The sequence below is a fragment of the Thermobia domestica genome, chromosome 3, assembly GCF_964235325.1.
Source record: "Thermobia domestica chromosome 3, izTheDome1.hap1.1, whole genome shotgun sequence".
Lineage (NCBI taxonomy): Eukaryota > Metazoa > Arthropoda > Insecta > Zygentoma > Lepismatidae > Thermobia > Thermobia domestica.
In genome coordinates, this window is record NC_137456.1 from 16,946,435 (window position 1) to 16,972,298 (window position 25,864).

Consider the following 25,864-nt stretch of genomic DNA (forward strand, 5'->3'; position numbering starts at 1 on the left):
CGTAGTAAAGGTCCCAAAGCAGTAAAGAAAACTTTTTTTTTTTTTTTTTTTTTTTTTTAACAAACCACAGGTATAGATTAGATAGGTTTTTTACACAGAGATGATTAATGGCTAATTCATTTTGCCTGCTTCCCCCCCCCACTCTGTCTTAGAAATTTCTCTCATCTCTGTCTCATACATAAACAGATAGAGAGAAAAGCCTCTCTTTCATCTTTAATGAAACAAAATAATATATACCTAATCTTACTATAAATAGTGTCCCAGCTTTTTGAGGGTGGCTGTACTTCCAATTGTACAAGCGAGCGACGTCAAGATTGGTATTGTGAAGCGTGAGTCATTGCTGCATGAGCTTGTAAAAGTGTCTGTTGTAAGTGTTCAACATGGAATGGGGCGAGTATGAAAATCATGTGGCCGTGATAGCGTTGCACAAGGTAGGCGAATCACCAGGAGAGATTTTCAAAATACTACAGAAGCTGCAAATTAGTTAAAAAAAAAAAATACCGAACTCTTCACTGCTTTGTTGAGACTGGGACTACGGAAGATTGCTCGCGGCAAGGAAACCGGCACACAGTACGAACACCGGCACTTGTGAAATCAGTGGCGGCGCGTGACTGAGAAATCTAGTTAGAAAACAGTCTGTTGTGGTTCGTGAGCTAAAGAATGTCTATGTCTCGTACGTTAAGCAGGAATCTGAGATTCCATGCTTTCAAACAACGCAAAAGACATCTGAGAGATGAACTGAAGCGCCAGAGGCTCCTGAAAGCAAAGTACTTACCTAAGCGTTGCGCAGCAAATGAGCACCATCGAATCCATTGCTTTGCTGACAAAAATTTTCAGTGTTGAGGAGACTTTCAGTGCTCAAAATGACAGGATATATGCCACATCCTTTAGACAAGTTCGTAAAAAGGATCCAAGAGGGGTCATCATCCTGCCTCAGTCATGATGTGGTGGGGTGTGAGCTGCGAGGGCAGAACGGAGCTTCTGTTTCTGTGAAAAGGTGGCCAAAACGTTAGCTAAAGTGTACCAGGAAGTGGTGTTTGAGTGACTTGTTAAGAATCTCACCAACACCACCTTCCATGGACAGAACTGAAGCTTTCAGCAGGATTCAGCCCCACCACACAAGGCACAGACAACCCAGCAGTGACTGGAGGCAAATGTTCCGGATTTCATTTCCATTTCAGAGTGTCCTTCAAGTCCGGATCTAAAGCCTTTCGACTACAAATTGTGGTCCAAGCTGCAGAAGATGGTTTGCAAGAAGAAACATTCCGATATTGAACGTTTAAAACAATCTTTTCGGAAAGCAACTGCAGATTTTCCAGTTGATGTGTTGCGTAATGCAATTGATGAGTGGCCAGAAAGACTTAAGTATTATGTGCTTGCTGATGGTAGCCATTTTGAATAATTATTTGTGATTTTGGTTCATGATGCATCCATGTAAATCATAGTAGGATATTAAAATATCTCGAACCATTTTGTAGCAATGTACTTAAAACTTCGAAACAGTATTTATGACAAGGTTAGGTGCACTTGAAATGATCTTGGAACTTTTAACTTATTGATTTAAAAAAATAAAATAAAACATGAAGTATCGACAAGGGGACATCATTAGACATGCTCTGCAATACCACCCGGTTAGCAATATTGCCAATCCAGCATAAAGTAGTATTTTCTTTTTTAAGTGACACTACGTCACTTTTCATCACTACGTAGGACCGTTCCGGAATCGCGTATACCACTCCAACACACATGTACGAGATAAGCACTCATCACCATACACTTGTTTCAACATTTCCAATGTTTGCGTAAATGTTTTACCTAGCTTGAAACAAAATTTAATATTGGCTCTTTGCTCCATCGTGTTTTTGTGACTTCGTGACACCAGATACACTCACTTTTCTTGCTATGACTTCACACTCCGTTAATTGGTTCTCATGATTGTGGCATCGTTTTGTTAAGCAGATATCCAGCTTTCCGATGATATGTTGTTTCAGTAGATGGAGCTAGTGGTTATCTGTAAAGACAAAAGTTCCGTTACTTTTCCGACAAACTGTGTAAGTACTGTACAAAGTATATGCTGAAGTGTAAAGTAATTATGTAAGTATACGCCGTACACCGACATATCCGCTCCATTACATCCCACCGTATCACAGTAGAATGAGTACAAACATCATGGATTGTCTCCTCACCGTGTCCTCAAGAATCACTTTATGCTCTTCACGATCAATTCTCAAGTTACGTATGATGACAGGTGACCCGAATGTCATCTTCCACGGACTCCCTGTTATCTTTGAAGCGCCTTAACTAATGCGATGTTCTTACTTTGCTTAAAGCTTGCTTTCTCACCGAAAGCCTCCTTTAGCATTCAATGGGTTTCAGCTGGAGTTTTGTTCAAAATTTAATGTATATCCTCTGTTCCTCCAACCCAACCTTTTGAAAATTCGCAGGCACAGCAAAACAATGTATAGTGAAATCAGCAAACACTAACCAAAACGCGCATAAGGTAACTTGGATTTAGCAGACTGTTAGTTGAAAAATACGTTAAGAGGTAATTAGCGGCAGAAGTTCGTACTGGTGCCGGTTTAGACAGAATATTAACCCTTTGCGGTCCTTTTTAGTTTTTACAAGTTTTGAAGAGGTCTCAAGTGATTTGTTAAATTACAACATTTGGCCTTAAGTTTCTAAAAGATTCCATGCTATCCACAGAAATCATATCGAGCGTGACCCGATATCGGACTGGAATGACGAGAACTAAATGTCGAGTCCCTCTCGACACAGGATTGAAAGGGTTATCAGTCTGGGAAATTTTGGGTAAAGTCATTTAAGTATTCCATCCAGTGGTGCTATTGAGCCGGTTCGCTAGAACCGGTAGTTAAAATATTTTGAGTTCGCAGAACCGTTTGTTATACCCAGAAATAACAGTAAATTTTACCCAATTTTATCCAGGAATAGTAAATTTTAGTTTAACTATCTTTGTTTTTAGAAATTCTTTCAGCTACAGGATTAAACATATGATTTGTCAGGTTAGTGTATTTCTTAATCTCAAATGCTCAGATATCAAGAATGGGAACTGGTATCACATGAGTGTAATGATGTGGGTTATTTATATTTGAAACGCATACATACCATTATCAACAATTGTCGATCCATTGCTGGGCTAAGGTCTCTCCAATACTTTCTAAGAACCATCTATCTTGGAATATTACCAAAATTCCAAATCTTATTTTGGGAACGCCAGTAAGCATTAGATTAATCACAAATGACACAGAATTAAGATTCCGATGCTCTTTGCATGTGGCAGTGATTGATATGGGGCTGCGGGCCCCTTGCACAAATCACCACAAATTACGATAAATATCCTTAACAGGGACATACCGGAAGAAGCTATTTTTTAAAATCAAACAATGTGAAATTTGGCGCAACCGTAGTAAGAAGATACGGGTCTTTTAAATCTGGTATATTATTTTGGTAACGCTCCGCCTTTAGCGGCAAAGGGGGCGAAGCATAAGATGGTGGATCTTTATGAAAATTCCAAATTTTATTTTGAAAATGCCAATAAGCGTGAGATTAATCACAAATGTCACAGAGTTAGTATTCCGATGCTCTTTACATGTCCAGTGACTTATGTGCCCCCATTCCAAAAATCACAAAAATTCACGATAAATATGTCATAATTAATATGTAAGTTGTCATTATTGCAATAAATAAATAAAAATTAAAAATAAACCTCGAAATTACTGTAAATGAATAACTTCTGTAGCTTTGTTGTTGTGGTATCACTGGAATATCAAAGAATTTTATATTTTTAAAAAGGAATTAAGACTCTTTTTATAGCAGAAAATCACACACACATAAATCACATACATATTTTCTACACACTTAAGCAGAACCAACTCGAAATAGAACACAAAATGACAATGGAAAATGTCTCAGGAACAGAAAAAAAAATCTTAATGAAAAGTAAGATTTTTAAAAATTAAAAGTCTTTTAAAAATATCATTAACCTAAGTGTAAAACTCATAAAATCAACTTACTGTTATTCAGCATGCCCTTGTCAACGAGCAAGACATAAATTACTGCGATTTACTAAAGCCATTGTGAACACCTTCTCCAACATATCGGGAGTGATCATCTCTACACTCTGGACAGTCCTCTGTTTCAAGTCTTCTACATTGTTACATGATTTTTGATACACAATTTGTTTTAGGAATCCCCATAAGAAAAAATCGTATGGTGTAAGATCCGGACTTCTTGGTGGCCATTCGACACCTGACCCCATAGAAATAATCCGTTCCCCAAGTTTCTCTCAAAAGATTTATAGTCGTATTTGAGCAATGCGCTGGTGCTCCATCTTGCATGAACCATAATTCATCACTTTGACCTAAATTTAAACTATCAAGTTCAGCAAATATTTTATCTCTTTGTAGCTTTTGGTATGATGGCGTTGTTACATTTTCATTAAAAAAGAAAGGTCCTATCTCCTCAGTAGCAGTTATATACCGCACCAAACCATTATTCCTCGTTTATCCATTGACACTTCTGATCTCACGTTCGACTGCATCGATGACCAATATCTTGCATGTAATGAGGACATTGGACCATTTAAGAAGAATTTTGCTTCGTCGGAAAACATCAGTTGAAACAAGAACATAGGGTTTTCATTTAACTTCTCAATAAACTAATTACAGAAATAAACACGATCACCATAATCACTTGCACACAATTCAGAAACCATTCCTACCTTGTATGGTTTTACCTTCAAGTTTCTTAAAATTCTTTGTAGCGTAGATTTCTTAGTATTTAAGCCTAAGCTTCGACGAGCAAGAGATTTCCGCGGTGAACTAGTAACAGATAACAACACACCTGTCTTTTTGTTTCTTAAGTAGATACACTTGGAGATCTTCCTGCACTTTTTCTAGATGCAAGATGGGCAGTGTGAAAACAATTGCTGCGGAACTGTTTCTACAAACGGTGAATTTGCACATCGCGCGCACTTTTAGTCCGAGTTCTTTTACTATACAGGATCTTGTTGCTGTAGCAGATTTTTCTTATGAAATGTACCATTCAATTATATTAGCACGATGATTCTGAGTTAAAGACTGCATGATCGAAGAACACCACAGTTTGAATGCACTCTTAAAATATTGTGGAAATGACAAACAATTCTCAAACGATTGAGCCAGTCTACCCCGTAGATTCACGTACTATGTAATGTGCATTTCCGAAGAAGTCGATCAAACCCAGGTGTTGATTACAGGCACTAAATCCTATTGAACTGTCAACACGTAAGTCGTAAATCGTTGGTGTATTGCGATAAGAAGAGTTCTGAAATTGTGGTCAGTGCAGATGAACAAGAAGTTGAGTCAGGAATTATAGGGTGTTTTATAAACAAAAGTTTGTTGATTGCTTGAAATCAGTTTACTGTGGGACGCCAACTTGATTCGGACGTGTTCCAATATTTCGTAAACACACATCTCTTAGGCTACATTTTGAATAGGCCAGAAAGGAGCATGGAAGATAATAAAAAAAAGTGGTGTGGTTTTTAAAATGATTTTGGGACCGGGAAGGGGGAATTGAAGCACTAAGGTCGCCACTGGTACATGGAAGTAGCTTTTAAGCATTACTTTTGTCGTATTTCCAATTATTTTGACGCTCACAGGCAGTAACGAAAAGTTTGAATTTTTCTTGTTGCCTATCTTCCCCAATTTGGAATATTGGCATAATAAAATTAGAAACACATTTACCATCATAGGTGGAAAAGAAGGAAGTAGAAGAGGAATGTTATCAAATACATAACAGAGGAATTTTGTGTATTTTCTACCTAAAACTGCTAATTTACAGCTAAATTCTTATAAATATAGAGAAAACTGCTTTCCGTATTTTACAGTGAAACTCCAATTAGGCCAATGAAATTTTGAGGGACGCCAATAAAAGAGAACAACACATGACTGTTATCATATTGTCGCTTTTTTTTCTCTCTCTCTAAACAAACATTTTTCGACAATAATGCCAAATTTCACTTTAATTATGAAAAATATGTAGCTTCTGCTAGTTGGTCCTTGCGTAAGGACATTCATCATGAATTTCTATTGTTTTATGAAAGGGGCTTGTAGCCTAATATCAGTCACTGGTACATGGAAATAGCATAGGAGTATTAATTCTGTACGCCTTGCGATTAATTTCATGCTCATTGGCACTACCAAAATAAAATTTGGAATTTTTATACCTCGGCCCTTGTGCCCTCCAAAGCCAAAAATTACCAACCGCGCCCTTTGTCCCCTGTTAGCAAAATAACATTATAGATTTGGAAAACACACCTTCTTGATACAATAACGCCAAATTTCACAGTAATTGACCAACAGAAAAAAGCTTCTTCTGGTAAGTCCCTGTTAAGGTTATTTATCGTGATTTGTGGAAGGGGGCTGTAGCCCCATATCAATCACTGGCGCATGCAAGGAGCATCAAAATCTTAATTCTGTGTCACTTGTGATTAATCAGGTATTCATTGACACTTCCAGAATAAAATTCAGAATTTTATAAAGATCCGAATGCTTATGCTATGCACCCTGTGCCCCCCTAAGCTAGTGTGTTACCAAAATAACATTCTAGATTTTAAAAATGCATACCTTTTCACTACGATAACAAATTATTTCACATTAATTTGACAAAAAATAGTGTTTTATTTTTTTCGTTTGCAGCCATTTAGAGACGCGAATAGCCGATTTTCTAAATGGCAGGAAATCGAAAGCAGTTAAGTGAGACGTGATAACGGTATCTCATGTAAAATAATATTGTTTAGCGAGCTCTTGTTCCACTTTTCGATTATCTTTTATCTATTTGAAGATATCACATAATGACTGTAAAATTAGCGGTATATTACTTTCGCCGTCATGGGGTCTTTAAGTGATTCTTGTGCTGAAAAGGGATGTTCAATTGCAAATAGGAAAAAACAAAAAATGTTATAATATAATCTATTGATTACAGATTATTGGGATATAATGATTACGATAGTTTTTACCTTACTATAAAACAACCCTAAGGAAAGTATACTATCTGTGAATCATAGAACAAATGCGATGATGTTTTGCTGTTATCTCCTTTCTTGCAAAAGCTTCCCATTTTTATTTTAATTTCTGTTTTGATCTTGTGCATTGTTGGCAAATAAAGTGAGATCTTAGTTCAAAGTCGATTTGTGTATTAATGTGAAAAAGAACTAGTATTTCCGTAAGTAGTTGGCATTTAAACTTGATACATATCCCGTTATTCTATCTACAATTTTCAGATTCAGTTTTGAGGAAGATAACATTAAACGCAAAAACTCATCAAGTCAATTTTTTTGTAGAAAATTATATATCAGGGTGTCTGTTGGTCACGAAAATCACGAGAGTCTTGAAAAAGTCACGAAATCAGAAAACGGTCATGAAAGTCAATTAAAAATCACGAAATTTAGCTTTTTGGTCACGAATTTTTTTATCTCTGCAAATATAAGTGCAGACCGAAAAAAATTGTTCTATAAAACGTCAAAATTTACCACCAAAAATGTCTATGGTCAGCTTTAGACGCTACCAAATCGCAAGCAAAGCATGCTTCTATGTCATGCATGAAAATTCGGCTTAATTCGCATCCAGATTAGCACTTGAAAATGTTACGAAATTTTATGGTTTGGTAAAGAAAAAGGTCACGAAAGAGTCACGAAATTTCATTTTGAAATTTTAATAGACACCCTGTATATGTTCGATGTGCTCTATAAGTTGTGTTAGCTCGGTTAGTCAATGTCAGCGATTGCAATTACGATCCTTTGTCGAATCTCTCTCTCTGATTATTAAGAAGTGTAAGATTTTTGTAGAGGAAATCTTTGATGTAACCGCAGCAGAAATGCTAATTTTGGTGGCCAGAGTAGAACAATTTTTGTTCACGTCTGTACTGTTTAATGATTGAAATGTCAAGTGTAAACATTGTGGAAAAGAATCGTATTCCCACATGTTATTAGTTAATGAGGTACTTTACCTTGAAATTTATAAAACGATAATTATGCCTGTTTTACTGTATGGTTTTAAAAAATGGTCGCTGACTTATCCTGATGCATATATTCGAACTCAAGAGGGATAGGAATGGACAATAGCGGAGACTTCATAAGAAGAACTGCATAATCTATACCGTTTACCAGACGTTAGGGTCATCAAGTCTAGAAGGCTCAGGTCAGCAGGGCATGTAGCCAAAATGGAAGAAAGTAGGAACGCTTTCAAAATCTTAACTGGAATCCCAGTCGGAAGAAAGGCCATTAGGAACACTTAGGCGCAGATGGGAGGACAATATTAAAATTGATCTAACAGAAATATTAATACGAAGTAGAAACTGGATCCAGTAGGCTAAGAACAGAAACCAATGGAGAGAACTTTTGTGAATGCGGCATTGAACCTTCAGGTTCTATAGGCCATAGAGTTAATTCGATCATAATTGTAGTGATAGTACTCCAAGCTGAAAAGAAAAAGGAAAAAAAATAATTAAACTATGCCGCGTTGTAATGTGCTTCTGTTGTACGTAAACGCTGCCAGTTTTTTCATCTAACAATATACTTCTTATTCTTGTGCCTTTTCTACAGACACCTTAGAGGGAATTAGAACACAAGTTTTTTTTTCTATTACTATTTAATTTGAACGTTTAAAATCTTTATTTTTGAGATCAATGATAACCTCGGTTTCGTAGATATAACTACAGAGGTGAACTCGCAAAAACACACAAATGTATTTGGTCTAGGAATTAATTCGTGCGGTTGGTACGCACACATTGAAGCTGTAGTACAAACACAAAATACATAAATACCTTAAGAAAAATATTGTCCATCGCTAGCCACCACTTTCGCCCATCTGTCAGGCAATGTACGGATTCCGTGGCGAAAGAAGTCCTCATCCTTGGAAGCGATCTAGTCAGAGACCCATGTTTCGATATCTTCTGAAGAAGTAAACCGCTGTCCAATCAAATCGTTGTTCATGCAATCGAACAAGTAGTAGTCCGAAGGAGCAACGTCTGGTGAATACGGCGGGTGGGGTAAAACTTCCCATCCGACATTTTCTAAATAGGTTTTGACCGGTTTTGCGACATGTGGGCGAGCGTTATCATGTTGAACAATAAGTTTATCATGTCTGTTCTCCCATTCTGGTCGTGTTCTGGCCAGAGATTGCTTCAAACGCATTAATTGTCGTCGATAACGTTCTCCATTCATAGTTTCACCCGGTTGCAGCAGCTCATAGTACACCATACCTTTCATATCCCACCATATGCACAGCATAACCTTTGCACAGTGAATATCTCGTTTTGGTTGTGATGGACCTGGTTCACCTGGTTTCACCCAGGCCTTTTTTCGTTTAGGGTTCTCGTAATGGATCCACTTCTCATCACCCGTAATAATTCGATGCAGAAACCCCTTTCTGCTCTGTCGTTGAAGCAGCAATTCGCAAATGTTTTTTCGTCTTTCAACGTCTCTGTCTTTCAATTCATGTGGAACCCAATGTGACATCTTTTGAATCATTCCCATGGCTTTCAAGCGTTTGGAGACTGTTGTTTGATCAACGCCTAATGCTGTTGCAAGTTGTTCCTGCGTTTGACACGAATCCTGCTCGAGCAATGCTGTCAATTCTTCGTCTTGAAATTTTTTTGGCTGTCCAGCTCGCTCTTGGTCTGCCAAGCCGAAATCACCACTTCTAAACAGTGCAAACCACTTCTGACACGTTCGCTCAGCTAGAGCATGGTCACCATACACTTCCACCAAAATACGATGACTTTCAGTCGCACTTTTCTGCATGTTAAAGTAATGCAGCAGGACACCCCGCAAAAACACTTTATCAGGCACAAATTGCGCCATGTTCACTTAACTACAAACTGGTGTTGTTGACGCTTTAATCCACTGCCCTATACTACGAACGATACGCGATGACAGGGGTTTGCAACACATGTGTGGATACACGGAACTGTGGGACGCTCCGTTCGTTGCGGCATCTCTTGTCCACCCGCACGAATTAATTCCTGGACCAAATATTTATAACGAATACTACCAAGACTGTGCAAGCACTGACTTATAAAATATAGTGGAAGTAACACAAAATGCCGGTAAAATGCATATATGTATCATTGTGCACAGGCTGTGGTAGGATTTTAGCAATATACATGCAAAAGGAAGGTACTGTTGATAGGTTGTATTTGCTGGGAAAGGTTGATGGAGAACTTGAACGCTGTAGGAGTATCGATGATCGTTGATGTAGAGTGCTCATTTCGGAAGCAAGAAATACATATTAATTAACTTCTGAATGATTTTGAGCGCATTCAAGTAACTCCAAATATCCTTGTGCTTTATGTCTATTGTGTAGCATACCTCGATAGACTTAAAAATATCAAAGAAATAAGAATCTAACTTAATTGTGTTTTATCAGTAACCGAAAGGAAACAATGAATTCGTATCTCAAATTAAAGAGTGAAATTAAACGAGTGTTGACAATCTCTTATTGTCATAAATTATAATAGTTTATTGATGAAACAATTGGCTTATAACGGTAGTATAGTGGATACTTTTTGTAACAATTTAATTATTCAGCTGTAAACCTAGTGTGTATTTAACTGCACAACAGATCATTTATAAATTCACTCACTACTTAACCAATCGTAACAGAAATAAGCTAAATATTTAAGTATTCAAATTTCCCTGTCACTTTTAGAGACTTCCCAATGTCATGTCACATGCAAATAGGCAGTTTAAGTTCTCTGATGTGATACTTTACCTTATAGTAGAGTCTGCGTAGTTTCGAGCAGACAGTGGTCTCTCTTTCTGTATTTGTAATCTCTTAGAGACTTCTACATTTCGATGCAGGATGCAGGATTTTTTGAAATTATTTTTTTGCCCTTGTTTATCTCAATTATTTTTCCTTTCGAATTTGCCAAAAGCCATTATAAAAATTTAGAAAATCTTAAGAAAGTCCCAGTATCAAAAATATTGTTCATCTAATAATGGAAAAATAAGAAGTGTTTTGAACTTTAATTTATCCTGAGGTTTACTTTCATTCTTTTTTCATGATTTTAACCGAAACGTTAATTACTACTGATGACAAACACTACAGTCAGTACGTTGGTCCACATTTATGGAAACGATTTTGTGCTCGATATGACGACCCTAACTATAAAGTATAGCCCGACACCGAAGTTTCCATTGGAGTAGGCTTCTGTTTAGAGAAATCTGATCAAGTTTAGACCAGTCCTCCTCGCCAACTTTCCACAAGCCAGTCAATGTGCGTGGACGACGTACGCTCGCTTCAAACACCCGAAAGCACAAAAGTCCTTTGGTGCAGCGTCGGGAGATTTGACAGGGATGTCTGAATATGGGATAGCGTGGATTCCAGTTTCATGCTTTGTGGGTCGTGTATGTCACAGTTGTTGAGCCGTGTAGCTGGCTGCTTTGTCTTGATGAATGAAAACTTTCGACACCTCAGCACCATACAACGACGGAATATGCTGCCAGTATAATGACTCCAGAACGTGTTGTTGATAGTATATTTTCACATTTCGTGCAACTCTATGCAGGGGAAGTTTCCCTTTATGGCAAAAACCTGCAACCACCATGAAGCCATGTGGAAAACTTTCGCGGCACGTGCGGACCCAATTGGCAATCAATCCTTTGGATGATAGTAAATGGCTCGAACCCGCTTGGAATTTGACAAATAGATCCAGGCCTCGTCTACCGTGACCACATATTTCCATTTTTCACCCCTAAATACCCTTCATAGAGCCGTTTACAATGGACCCTGCATTCCCGGATGTGTTTAGCTGTGAATGTGTAAACGTGGCTTATGCTTCACTTGCAGGCATAAATCCTGCCTGATTATCCTCTACACACTTGATTTGGATCATCTTAACATTCCAGGCAATATCTTTGTGGCGGCGGATTCTTCTGGATTATCAACTTCTGCATTTGTCGAACCACATCCAGAGCTACTTCGTGGCTAAGTGGTTAACGTACACGCCTTTGGCGTGCGAGACTCGGGTTCGATTCCTGGCGGTAGCTCATGTGGTTCGGATTCCACGTTAATCAGTAGGTCCACGTCTCATATAGCCTCGCTACTGAACGGGACGCTAAACTAAAATCAACTCAACTCAACTCGAACCACATCCATTGTATGTTTGGGACGGGGGTGTTGTTTTCGTGTCACTGTGCGCACACCCGCTTCCTCTGGCTGTGCGAGTACCTTGGCAATACCCTTCTTGGAAATGGTGAAACCTTTGGACGAACACTGTTTCACATTTGCACTGTAGCTGTATCCGATGTCGGAAAGAGAGGTGATGTACCCCTCCCAGAATGGAGTCAGTTTTGGAGGCATTTTACACTCGGAGCACTTCGCTTCCTGCTACCGAATTCTCCACACAACTGGTTTCTGATTGCTGTGCTGTGCTTACTGTCTGTGCAATTCTAGCGCCCCTGGCGGACATTCCACTTCGTTTTCATAAATGTGGACCGATCTTCTGTATGTTATTTTACCACAGGTGATTTTTGACTATTTGCAAAGACCTTGCTTCTGTTTCCACCGATTTCTTGATTACAGATCCTGTCCTTGTGATTTTAGAATAAAGTTATCCAATGCACATATCCAAAATTTTAAGATACTACAAAAAAATCTTCGTTCAGTTTCACCCACAGAATTAATATTATGATTTTCATTAATAAAATTTATTTATTTATTTATTTATTCATTCTTAGTTCGTGATTTCATTACAATTGGAAATTACTCAGCGCTTCGTACTGTCATCTACAAACGTCTGTGTCGCTTACGTACCACTACTTTCAGTATGATCTTCGGAATAAACGGACAATCCTGAGTGCTTTTACAGAAAATAGCATTTCAATCTGAGGGAAAACTGTATTCAATTCAGTCCCTAAGTTATTGATAAACGAATATGTAAAATAGAGATTATAGACGAAATGCAACTAAGATCTCACTTTATTTTGCAGTTTTGAAATATGTAGAACTTAGTTGTTTATTCATATATTCTGTCTATTTATGTGTAGATGTTATGTATACTTGTTATGAAATATCTTAGAATGATAATTTCCCTATATTTATTTATGATAACATACAGTGTATGAAATCTTAGAGTTATAGTGATATAAAGTGCTTTTGGAAAGGTAAGTTCAAACTCATGTTTGTAATGCAGAATTGTTTTTTAATGTGAAGAGGACTTACGTATATAAAGGAAAGTAAATTTAAAATAATCCTGTGTAGAGTTAGTTGTAAAGGGGCTGCCTGATGTTCAATATATTCATCAAATTCATTTCAAACATGTACGTAGCTATAGATTTAAAAAGACAATTTGAAGTTTCTACGTAATAATTTTATCCTCATTATTATTATTACTTTATTTTATTTTTCTGCATAGCATTCAGACATTTATCCCAGCAGTTTACAAGTTTAAACATGCCGTCACAATAGTAATTCCTGTTTGGGTTTTGAAAGAACTGCGAAATTTTGAGTTTCAAATCGTTTTGGTTTCCGGATCTCTTCTAGACTAAAATACAGGGTGTTTCAAAAACAATGACCTGTTTTTAAAATCCCATATGTGGCGATGAAAACATACTACAAAAATGAAATAAATTGCAAAATACGCACAAAATCTTCAAGTTTTAGCTATGCTATTACAAATGCTCTGTGTGTCCACCACCAGCAGCACGAACATCTAGACGATAGCTTAATTCTACCATTTCATCGGAAATGCGAGGCCGACCTGGACTCTTACCATTGCACAAGCACCCTATCTCGTCAAATTGGCGATACCAGGGGCGAATGTTTTTGGATGCAGGCGGATCAATGGCAAAACGCTGACGAAAAGCACGCTGGACCGAAATCACTGACTCAGTCTTTGCAAATTGCAGCACACAAAATGCCTTCTGTTGAGCGGACGCCATCTTACTTCCGACTGACTGCAAACTAAGAAGACGCATTGACTGACATCTAACGGCAATTTTCTGAAATTAGGCCACGCCCATTCAAATAACACTCATTCCCTTGCCGACACGTCCCATGTTTTATTACCGTAATTATTACCGCCCAAATCAGGTCATTCTTTTTGAAACATGGTGTAGATTAGAATCCGATAAAGCCAGATAGGTGAATACTTTGCAGTGACCAATAACTTCTTATCTTATTTGATAAATTGTTTTTAACTGCAAAACTAAAGATAGGTTTACATCGTGTCAGCGCTTCCAGAATACTTAAGTTAGTAAGAATGTTTCGGACTACCTGACAGCTGGTTGTGCACAGCAGCGGACTAGTGCAGTAATGTGCGGTACTTTCAATGTCTTGTTTCTTAAGGAGGATAATTACTCAGCGTTTATTGTTTCTTATGATGATGGTTATTACAACTGAAATTCCGACATAAGTAGCAAACATGAACAACGTTCCTTCCATAGTTTTTTTTTCTTTCTTTTTTTAGTATAATGATAATTATGAACGAATATGGAGAAGAAATAATTACGAATTGAATTTCGGAGAAATCCTACGTTGTAAAGTATTTAAAGGTATATTAGAGCAGCGTTTCTCAACCGCTGTGTCGTGACACGTTGGTGTGTCGCGAATACTTGTCAGATGTGTCGCGAGATTTTTAATGTCTTCTAAGGTCTTCCGCAAAGAAGTTATTCTTTAGAAAAAAATAAAAATTTTTCTCCAATTCGCCAATCGACTTATATTCCTGATGGTAATATTTCTTTCTGATATTCCTGCTTAAGAGTCGGAAGTTCCATTTATGTTAATACGTTTCTGTTCAAGTCTTACGTGATTTACTTGTGACATTTGTATTTTATAGTCGTTCCATAGTAAAAAAAAAAAAAAAAAAAAAAGGAGTATTTCTATGCGTTTGCCTTTTTGCTTGTAGGGAAAAGGAAAAAAAATCACATGCAGGGGTTTCGCGAAAATTTAAAACATATTTTTGTGTGCCCCAAAGGAAAAAGGTTGAAAAACGCTTTATTAGAGTCTAATATGTAGTACTATGTGTTGTGTTCAGATGTCTCGTTCGGTGACTCCATGAATTACATATATATTCTTCAAAAGGAGTCAGTATATATATATATATATAGGTAACCTTCAATAAAATAAATCTGATTGTAAGGGTCAGGATGTACATACTCGTTAAATTTTAACGTAAACATGAGGATTATGTCCTTTCCTATGCCAAGGTTAATAATCGGTTAGATTTATGAACGAATTAATGAAGAAACATATAATGGGGTTAGTCTCTCAAGACAACCACCTAGATTCGGACTTTTTAAAAACACCATCTTGACCTTTTAATGTAAGTTAGCTCAGGTTAATATCGTGAATGCGTTTCGTCTCTTCAATGACGTCATCACAGGTATTCAGACGTAGATCTCACTATTATCTGTCTAGTAAGCAAGAAGGCATAGGTACTAAATGGAGCAAATAGGCGACAGAATTTTAGATGTAAGGACAGTATTTTTCAGAATGCATCTTAATATTAATACCAGATGGTTTCAGTAGGCTTTCGTATCTTCTTCGGCGGTTAAATCGAAATTTGAACTGTTAATTCACTTCACGTTTTATGACACTAACTGTAATGTTCTGAACTTTTACCGGTATCGTTGAGATGTATAAACTGGTTAGCACCTTTTCAGAATGACGAAAAATACACACAAGTAAATAGATACCTCTATCTATGTATAAACTTTTCCCTTTATTAAATGGTATCCACTTTATACTGGAACCAAATGGTAAACAAAGTATACAGATCAGTATCTTCTTGATTGGCCTTTAGCTTGAAGCAAAATACTAACCCACTAGGCTACGGAATTAATGAGTTCCGTGATTTTGGCCTGAAGGATTTTTTCTTGGTCGTCGCGCAAACAATGGAGAAAATTCCTACGGGAAGTGGGTTCTGGGGGCATGATCTAAAATAGCCCAGATATATTGAATGGGGTTCATATATCCGAGGACTGACTGGCTGAGGGCAGTTTCTGGATGCCATTTTGTGTCTGCTAGGTTTGGGTGTTTTTGGCAGTATGGCAACAGGCGCCATTTTCCATAAACAGATTTTTTTTTTTTTTTTTTTTAAAGCAATCCAATGGAAAATATAGGTAGCAGATTCTTCTGCAAAATGTCAATGCATTCAGTGCTGTTGAGCGAGCCAACACATTCTGACAACTAGGAACATTCGGAACTCCAAATTGCTCTTCATATCATCAGTTAAAACCCTTCACGTTTAACCGTTGGTTGTAAGCAGTCCAAGTGGAATTGTTCAAGGGTTTGTTTTCAGACCCACGTGCGTCCGCTGGATGAAAATTGGAAAAATAAGTACTCATCAGAGAAAGTTCTGTAACTGGTACCGAAAGTTAACATCGTGTTGCATCATGTTTGTTCCCACTGTTTTCGCTTAGCATTATTGACTATGACAAGCAAGGTGTTGCATCTCTCCCATGATAATTTAGTTGATGAAGATACCTGACAGATGTAATTCGGCTCATTTACAGGTGTTCTGATAATTATGCATCTTTACACTTGGGATTTTGTTGCACACACTTTTAGATAGTCCTCAACTGACATTTCTTTAGTCCTAGTCAGCTAGAACATAAATTCACACTTTTCTTTTTGACGTCTTTTAAACTGGGTAATTACCCGGTTGATGATGAACAATCGAATGTGAAGGTTTCGGGAAGTTTATCTTTTCAGGGTATCTATCGGTCACGAAAGTTACGAAATCAGAAAACGGTCATGAAAGTCAAGAGAAAAAGTTACGAAATTTAGCTTTAGGTCTCGATTTTTTTTTTTTTTTTTTTAATCTACAAATATAAGTACAAACTGTAAAATTTTGTTGTATAAGACGTCAAAATTCATCACCAAGAATGTCTGTGGTCGGCTTTAGACGCTAGCAAATCGTAAGCAAAGCACGCTTCTATCGCATGCATCAACTTTCGGTCTAAATCGCACCCAAATTCGCTCTTGAGAATGGTTTGCTTTTAAAAAAAAAGTTACGGAAAAGTCACGAAATTTCATTTTGGAATTTTGGTAGACACCCTGTTTTTATTGCACCGTGGTCGCATTATTTCACAATCTAACCACGTTTGAAATCACTCAACTCTTTGCTTGCGGATCGTTCTGTCTCTTGTTGAGTCTGCATACTATCCACATCTGGTATAACAAACAAATTATGACTATTAGTGACCTTCAAATTTCAAATCAATTCTTTGCAGCAGTTATTATTATTTAGTAATTCATACATTTAACGCAAAATTATGCAATATAATATGCAACGTACAAATCGAAATTTGTAATATTATTATTATACATTTGTGTTTGTAAAGCTTGTATGGATAATATTTTTTCTTATTATGTAATTAAGAATGCGACTGCCTCAGTAAGTTTGACAACCACCGCGCGACATTGGAAATCATGATGTGATAGCTACGTATCTCCCGACTTAATTTCTCTGACTATCTTTCGGAACTTCATGCCAGTGAATTGTAGTTTAGTTTAATATAAAACTTTATGGTAGCTTTTTATTAGCAGTTCCTCTCGAACCAAGAGACTGAGGGAATCTGATATATTCGTATGTTGAGTCGTGGTGGGACTCGAGTTGTGTAATCGTCAATCAATATGTTCATAGCCTTAAGAACACTTGATAATACCAGCTGGTGGACTAGTTTCAGATAACCTTAATGCACTATAGTTTGCAATAATAATAATAAACATTTATCATAGATTTTTAGTGTATGAAAGAAACAGTATGTCATCAAACTACTTCCAACACCTATGAATTATTTTGAAATTTATCTAGAAATATGATGCATGAATTGGAATTTGCGTACTTACATTTTCCAATTACGATAAGGTATTTTGCTATGTATGTTGCATTGAGAACTTAACTGAAGGTAAAACTTACGAATTGCAATGTCTTTCAAGCAGAATGTCATAGTGAAAAGTGCAGTCGTAATATGAAAGATTGGAGGGTAATTCTCTGGGGTTTTAACATCTCATATTGAGAGAAAGCAGAAGTGGATAAAAGGGCTTCGATTTGAAATATGTCCGAAACAGTTTTCATTATACAGGGTGAACCTGAAAGATGCGCACCGACTCCGGGAGGCTATTCGTAACATCAAAAGAAGACAAAAATTCCTTTTACATGTCGAATTCTGCGTCGTGTACGAGGAACAGGGATCCAACTTGGAATCGAAACTCGAATTGTGACAATTGGAACGGAACATCAATGCACCATGCAAAAGTACTTTCTTCTCTTCTTTTATTATGACGAATCACCTCCCGAAGAATGTGTATATCTTTCTATTCCGTGGGTGTTGGTTTAGTCTCTTCTGTTGTTACGAAGCTTCGGATAAGAACCCGAGTTATAGTTTGGATTGCACTTAAAACATCCTGTCTCCTATCGTTTAGCTTTGGTACGAAAAGTGACATTGAACTTTAATTAAACAATAAACAAGGGCTTACGACACCCTCAATTAACATCCTCTTAAGACAACAAAATTCAATAAAGTAGTTAAGGTTGGTTTAAAGGGACAAGTTTTGCCGATAGATGACACTACAGTCTTCACATCTCTCCCATGTATTTTTTACCTTTCACGAAAATTCACGATTTCTCTTACAAATTTAAACCTACAGACTTCAAATTTTCAGAAAAGGAACTTCATAATCTATGGAAGGCAATAATCCGTGCCGATTTTTTATTTAAAATTTTCTTAATTGTTGAAGTGGGTTGATTGTTGAAATGAATATCCAAACCTTTAACAATGGAACTGTTTCAACAATGAAGAAAATTCTAAATAAAAAATCGACACGGATTGTTCCCTTTAATAGGTTATGAAGTTCCTTCTCTAAAAATTGGAAGTCTCTGGGTTGAATTTTGTAAAGGAAATTGTAAATTTTCGTGAAAGGTAAAAAATACATATGGGAGATTCGAAGACTGTAGTGACATCTATCGGCAAAACTTGTCCCTTTACACTAACCTTAAATTTTTGATGAAGCTTTTCTTATGTCTTGCAACACTTCAAACGTTTCCGGCCATATCCATATTCATCCATCAAGCTCTGTTGAAAGTAGAATTAACTTCCTGAAGAATATAACTGATCTAATGTACTAAATGTAAATGAAGTTCATAACATGTACACTGGCGGCCTTGGAGGAAAAAAGGAAAGGAAAGAAAGAAAAGCTGAAGATTTCACTGAAATTTTAGGTAAGTTACAGTATTAGTATTGAAAATTTTCTTTAAAATATATACTTTGTCAACCATGCTATTTCAGCATTTAAGAACATCCAAACAAAATTTGTATTATTTTTTCCAAAATAAACGGAACAGTAAAGGTAAAGTTACAGTATGGAGTAGAGCAAAATCTTAATAGCATCTTGAACAGGATGAAGTTTTCGGTACTGTATGATCGTACGGAGTCATGAAGCTTGACCTAGATCTACCAACTTCAGCATCCATTAGAATTCGAGGGTTGTCAACGTCAATCCATGAAATTTTGCCAGTGTCATCCTACGCGCTATAACGAGACATCTCCCGCGAGTACAGTGTTATCGGATTACTGCTAACTTTTGTTTTGTTTATTTTTGTTGTTCTTGATATTATTGTTCATTTTATTATTGTTAACAGTTTAATTCGAATAATTATTAGTGTTTGTGTTATAATTCTTTAAGTGTTGTTTTTCTTGTCACTAGTTCACCATGCCTTCTAAGTTTGGTAACATAGTTGGTACACTTGTGCTGTTTCACGCTTTCTGTTTCACATGTGCGTTCGGAAGGAAGCTCCACGAATCGTGCCGAATTCTTCCGATGCATCACACGTGAGACAAAGAAGTTGTATCATTGTTGTAGGGCCCAAGCTTCAATAATCCTCGAGGTTACTATAGACTAAAGAAACATAAAATCTTTAGCAAGTTTTGAAGATAAAATTATGAGATTTGTGTCAAAGAAACAGAACAAATGGAGTGATGGGGGTAAACACTGAAACAACAGTTGCGCACTACAGTGTTTACACTACCCTGTCATTCTGTTGTGCGTTAGTAAAGAAAAATAATATACACGACAAAGTAGCGTGTATTTATTTTTCGTAAATACTGGGTGACAGGTTCCTTGAAACAGTGTCGAGGCACAGTTTCTTGAGGAAATACGACTAGGAAGCAAAAAAATATTCGACATGAAACTGCTGCGACTAGTGAGGACAACATACAGGTTACATTTCACAAACGGATGCTAGAACTTTGCGCCCGGGAAATTTGCGCCCTACCCCAAAAAGAGGGAAAAATGCGCCCTCTGTATATGAGCACCGGCGTGTTTGCGCTCTACAATTCAACTTGTTTTTCTATCGTGTAAACTAAGCTTCCCTTCACACTTGAACCAGGCTTGGGACTGTCAGAAAAGTGAATCAAACCTGTCGTTCCTTTTCCTGGCACGTTGAGAAGCTCAAGCAGAAAACTCTTTCCCTTAGTCATTTCTTTATTATTATTATTATTATTATTATTATTATTATTATTCCTCGATAAGATTATTCAACATTTACAGTGAATGTTTAATGAAGGAAGCATTAATGGAAATTGGAGATTTCAAAATTGGAGGGCAGATCATGAACAAGATCAGGTATGCAGATGATACGGTTATAATAGCTACAACCGAAGGAGGACTACAGGACATGATTGATGGAATGGAAATTAACATCGAAAAGTCGAAAGGCATGAAAATATCCGGTGGAAATACGCCCTTACGGATCAGAGTAGAACAAAAAGAACTTGAAGAGATCGATAATTTCAAGTCAATATTTTGACGAGAGACGCTTACTGCACCAAAGAGATCAGGTCAAGAATTGTCATAGCTAAAGAGCATTCAACAAGAAAAGATCACTCTTAACTAGCAGGCTCAATATTGGACTTAAGAAGTTGGTCAAGTGCTATATATGGAGCATTGGACTGTATGGTTCAGAGACTTGGACATTACGGAAGTTAGAGAAGAAATATTTAGAGAGCTTCGAAATGTGGTGTTGGAGGAAGATGGAGAAGATAAAAATGAACAGAGAAAGCAACAAACGAAGATGTTTTAAAACGGATAGGAGAGAAGAAGGCACTTATAGCCACCAACCTTCGTAGAAAGGCCAATCGGACTGGACACATCTTGCGAAGAAATTGTCTTCTTCACACCGTCATAGAAGGAAAGACGGAAGGGAAGCCAGGAATAGGAAGAAGAACACAGCTGATCGATGATTTGAAAGATAGGAGAAAATATTAGGAGTTAGAAAAGGAAGTTGAAGATCGACAAAAGTGGAAGAAACATTTCCAGGCCCAAATCTTAAAAAAAAAAAAAAAAAAAAAAAAAAAAAAAAAAAAAAAAAACAACAACATTAGTCCCAGGACCTGCCGAAAGGCAGAATACTTAATAATAATAATAAAATATAGGTAGCGAGAAATTATTTCCCTTGTCATCCTTGCTACTGCGTCTTTCCATTGCTGCTTCGTTTTCATTCCAATTTTTGAGTGTAGGCTAGACTTCTCACACATTGAACAATATCTTTGGACGAAATGTTTTCTATCTGTGCAGTATTTTTTCCAATTCTGTTGTCAAGTCGTGCGTATTCTTTTTTTTTTTTTTTTTTTTTTTTTTCAAACCCAGAAATATCCTATCATAATGCGAAACACTGTGCTCAGATTCTTGTTCCAGTGCTTTTAAAAGCGCAAATAAATTCGGGTGCAAGTTAACCTTGCTCTTGATCTTGTTGTCTACCCTTCAATGGCATTATTTGTTCGATGCCGTTCACCTTCGCAGCTCCAGGCATCCACTCGTTTACAAAGTAATACATAAATGCTGTGCCTTTATCTTTTATTGGCATAGTATTCTGTATTGCAAGCCAACCATCTTCAATGTATTTCCGCGGAATAATCGTTTCATTGTCTCAGTGACTGTTATTTCGTCCATTATAATATCCCGAACCAAACGAAAAAAAAAAAAAAAAAACACTTTAAGATCACTAAAGGGTAATCCATACAAATATATTTTTCATTATACTACAATATATATATAATAGAAGTGTAAGTCACTGATGTGCACAGTTCGCGCGAAAAGTATTGACGCGACGCAAGTGATAGCTAAAACCACAAATAAAAAGACACCGAACACATTACAAAATAAAAGTTAGAATACTTATAGGATAGTCAGTATTTTCTTGGACTTCCTTTCGTCTTCTTGCATGCTTTCAGTAGCTCTGGAACACTCAACACGAGAGTTTGCAGGGTAACAAGTGGCTAATTGTTCTAAATTTCCCTGATGGCAGCTTCCAGCAGAGGCAATGTACAGATCTCCATACCCTGTAAACGTCTCTTCATGACAGACCATAGGTTCTCTGGACTATACCCTGGCCAATCTTCAAAAAATGAGACACAAGCATATTTAAGCCAAGATACCACACTTTTGGCTGTATGACAAGGAGCTCATATTGCATAAAAAAAGACGCTTTTTTTTTTTTTTTTTTTTTTTGTTGTTGTTGCAAAGGACGATTCCAATACTTCGTTTAATAGCTCAAAATAGAGAAACTGATTCATAGTCTGGTTTCTAGAGAGAGTAACTAACTCTCCTACACCACCATAACTAACGGAACCCAAGACCATAATAGTGGCACGGTGTTTTACAGATGGACATTTGCTTTGCAAATTTATTATTAAATAGTCGGAACACACAATTTTCCAGACAAAATTTTAAGATGTTCTTGAGCAAGGAATGAAATCTCTTCTTACACTTCCGTCGTTTAAGAGTACAAAGAGCTAGCACCTACGTGTGTTGCTCTTGTCATTTACTTAATAAAATATGAAATACGATACACGGTGTTTTAACTGAAAAAGATAGTATATTATCTTTAGTTGTACAACCTTTCGTCAAACAAAGTGTTAGAAAAAACAGGAAAACTAACATTGATATACAAATATACAGACCATATCTTGATCCTCACTGGAGCAAAGTATAGTCTTATATGCATCTCAAAAGCTATGTAATCGAAAATGTGATTAAATAAAAGAAGAGTACAAAGGGACAATCTTGAGAAAATGTATGAATATGATATTGCCCAACCCAAATTCCCATGTGTTGGAATCAGATCAAAGACCTTCCCTTGTAAGCGGGGAATGCCTGATCACCAAGTCATCCTTCTGTACAAAATAGCTCGTGTAAAAATCTCGTAACAGGGTAGCAAGCGATATGAAATTGTAACAAGTTGATCCTGGAAAGTTCATTGGGATTAGGCTGCGGTTGTAAACAATACCTTATCACTGTATTCCTTAGTACTTTCTAAGACGATATATTTCTTAGATTTTAATATAGCTATTTTACCTACTTCTTTTAACAATAATAATAATAGGGTGCGAGTTTTCCTGGGACAGTTTTTCGATGGCTCTGTTGAATATGCTTAATATTTGATCATTGCTTGTCATTATCAAGTCTAAAATTTCTATAGTAGAAACGTAACCAGAAGTTTTTCTATGTATAATTGATACCTGTTTTATTTATTGCTACCATTATTAACTAAACACTGTACAGAACACACAACTGTATTGCTGAACATTATATGGGGTTGAAACATTTCGTATGTCTTGCAACACTTACAAGTGTTTATTCAAACGTTTCCGACCCTAGGCTGAAATATCCTGCTGCTGATAATAAGCCGTTCATGGCATACAGTGCCATCTATGGAGGAAATAATGTATCAACTTCAACTGTGCAGGTAAGTCTGTTCGTTGCAGGCAGTCATTTGAATCAGTCGTTGTGCGTTGAGCTTCCTTACTGCATGACAATGCCCCAGTGCTAAATGTGGGCTGTACGGAAAGTCGTGAATCCCTTCGATATAAGTATTTCACTATTTCCTTGGCAACAACAGCTGTATTTACTGGAGTCATTTGAATCAGTCACAGTGAGTTGAGCTCGCTTACTGCATGACAATGCTCCAGCTCACACATGTCTGTTGTTGCTAAGGCTGCAGTGAACGTTAAGTGTTTAATCTTCTCGAAACCATAGTCTTTCATTATAGTCTTGGGAGCAACAGTCGTGTGGACTGGAGTCATTTTAATCAGTCGCTATTCGTTGAGCTGCACACTGCATGACAATGCTCCAGCCCACATAGTCTGTTGTTGCCAAGGCTGCAATGCTGACTTTTGGCTGCACGGTGTTTAATCTCGAAACCATAAGCTTTCACTATAGCCTTGGCAGTAACATCCGTGTGGACTGGAGTCATTTGAATTAGTCGCTCTGCGTTGAGCTCTTACTGCATGACAATGCCCCAGTCCATACAAGTGTTGCTGCAGTGAAACACTATGGCATCGAGGAGGCTCAGCACCCAGTCTACTGCCCAAATTTAGCATTGCAGTCTTAGGAACAACAGCCGTGTCGACTGGAGCATTGAAGTATGTAAGCTCAACGCACAGCAACCGGTTCAAATTACTGCCTGCAACAAACGGATGGAGATAGTTGAAACTGATAAATTATTTCTTCTATAGACGGCATTATACTTCAGTGTAGGGCTGTTTACTTTTCGAAATACAGAGTGTTTATTTAATGTTTCCTTTCAAGACATGCTAACTTTCAATTGGTAAGAAAAATAAGATGGTACACGTACAATTCCTAGCTCACTGTCCTCAGCTCTAGCCTTATATTATTTCCTTTATTTTCTTGACGTACTTAAGAAGGAGTTTTCCAGAGTATCGCGGTACTAGGAGCGTTCAATAAGTTATCTACCAAGACAGGAAGGAATGCAGATAGGCTCACCTGGTCATCACTGATTTTCGATGTAGTTCCATGGAGCGCCGCGACAACTTTGTAGACAGCGGAGAAATCTCACAGAAAAAATAGTCTTTGTCATGGCCTGCAAACCACTGGGAAACAGGCTATTGGATCTCGTTCTCCGACGAAAAATGTTGTACCCGCAGGCGTTTGTTCAGATCTCGGATGAGGAAATATTCACTAGAAACTTGGTTACCAAACGGTGCTCCAACTTCTGCAGATCTATTGTTAGCAGCATCACACAAACATTCGATACGCGGCGTAACACAAACACTCTGCTCACCACTGCGTTGCTCCGACTGACCTCTAATTGTGCAATGAGGTTCCCCTCAGTGACCTTGGTGTGGGTGTGAAGTTTCATTATGCTCCGCTCCTCCCTTCCTAAGTAGATAACTTATTAGACGCCCCTCGTAAGTAACTGTTTCCAAACTACTAATGACTCTGCTCGGCATTGGGATTGAAATACGTTACCAAAAGGTTAAATTACGTTCGGCGATCTGCGTAATAATAGTTTTTAGAAAAGACGATCCATTTAAGTTTTACCCTGTTAATCGTAAGTGCATTGGTTTGTGTTGGTCATGCAACAATGTCTGGGTTTATCTACACATTGTTTGGTATCAGTAGCAGGGTCTCCACATCTGCGAAGTTACAGGGAAACAAGATGAGAAATTGATCAATCAATAACAGCTTGAAGAAATTGTGAGCGTCTTCCGTAGACCTCCCAAAATAGAAGGTAGGTATTTAGTTCACTTTGCAAATAAGTAAGTTTACCGAACAACAAGGCAAAAAAATACTTATCAAACTTTGTATCGAATTGGCATTTAGTTTATTATTATTTCCTTCTGTGAATGTTTTTATTCCACTAACTTTTCCCAATCACGGATGACAGCATACAATAAACCATATAACGTTAAGGTAGAACGCGGAACCATGCTTATCAAATAATACCATCATATAATATATTATGCACTTATCATTCGGCTGTTTCAGGGCCACGTGGATTCGTGGTTCGATCCCAACCCGTACCAAGTGAACTTGTGGTGGACAAATACCATGTATGGATT

At 37.3% G+C, this 25,864-nt stretch overlaps 1 protein-coding gene across 13 annotated transcripts in view; it reads left to right on the forward strand.

Annotated features, from left to right (window-relative positions):
• The window catches only part of LOC145680197 (uncharacterized), a 161,061-nt gene that overhangs the window by 20,761 nt on the left and 114,436 nt on the right, over positions 1-25,864 (forward strand). The gene's annotated exons all lie outside the window — the stretch shown is intronic.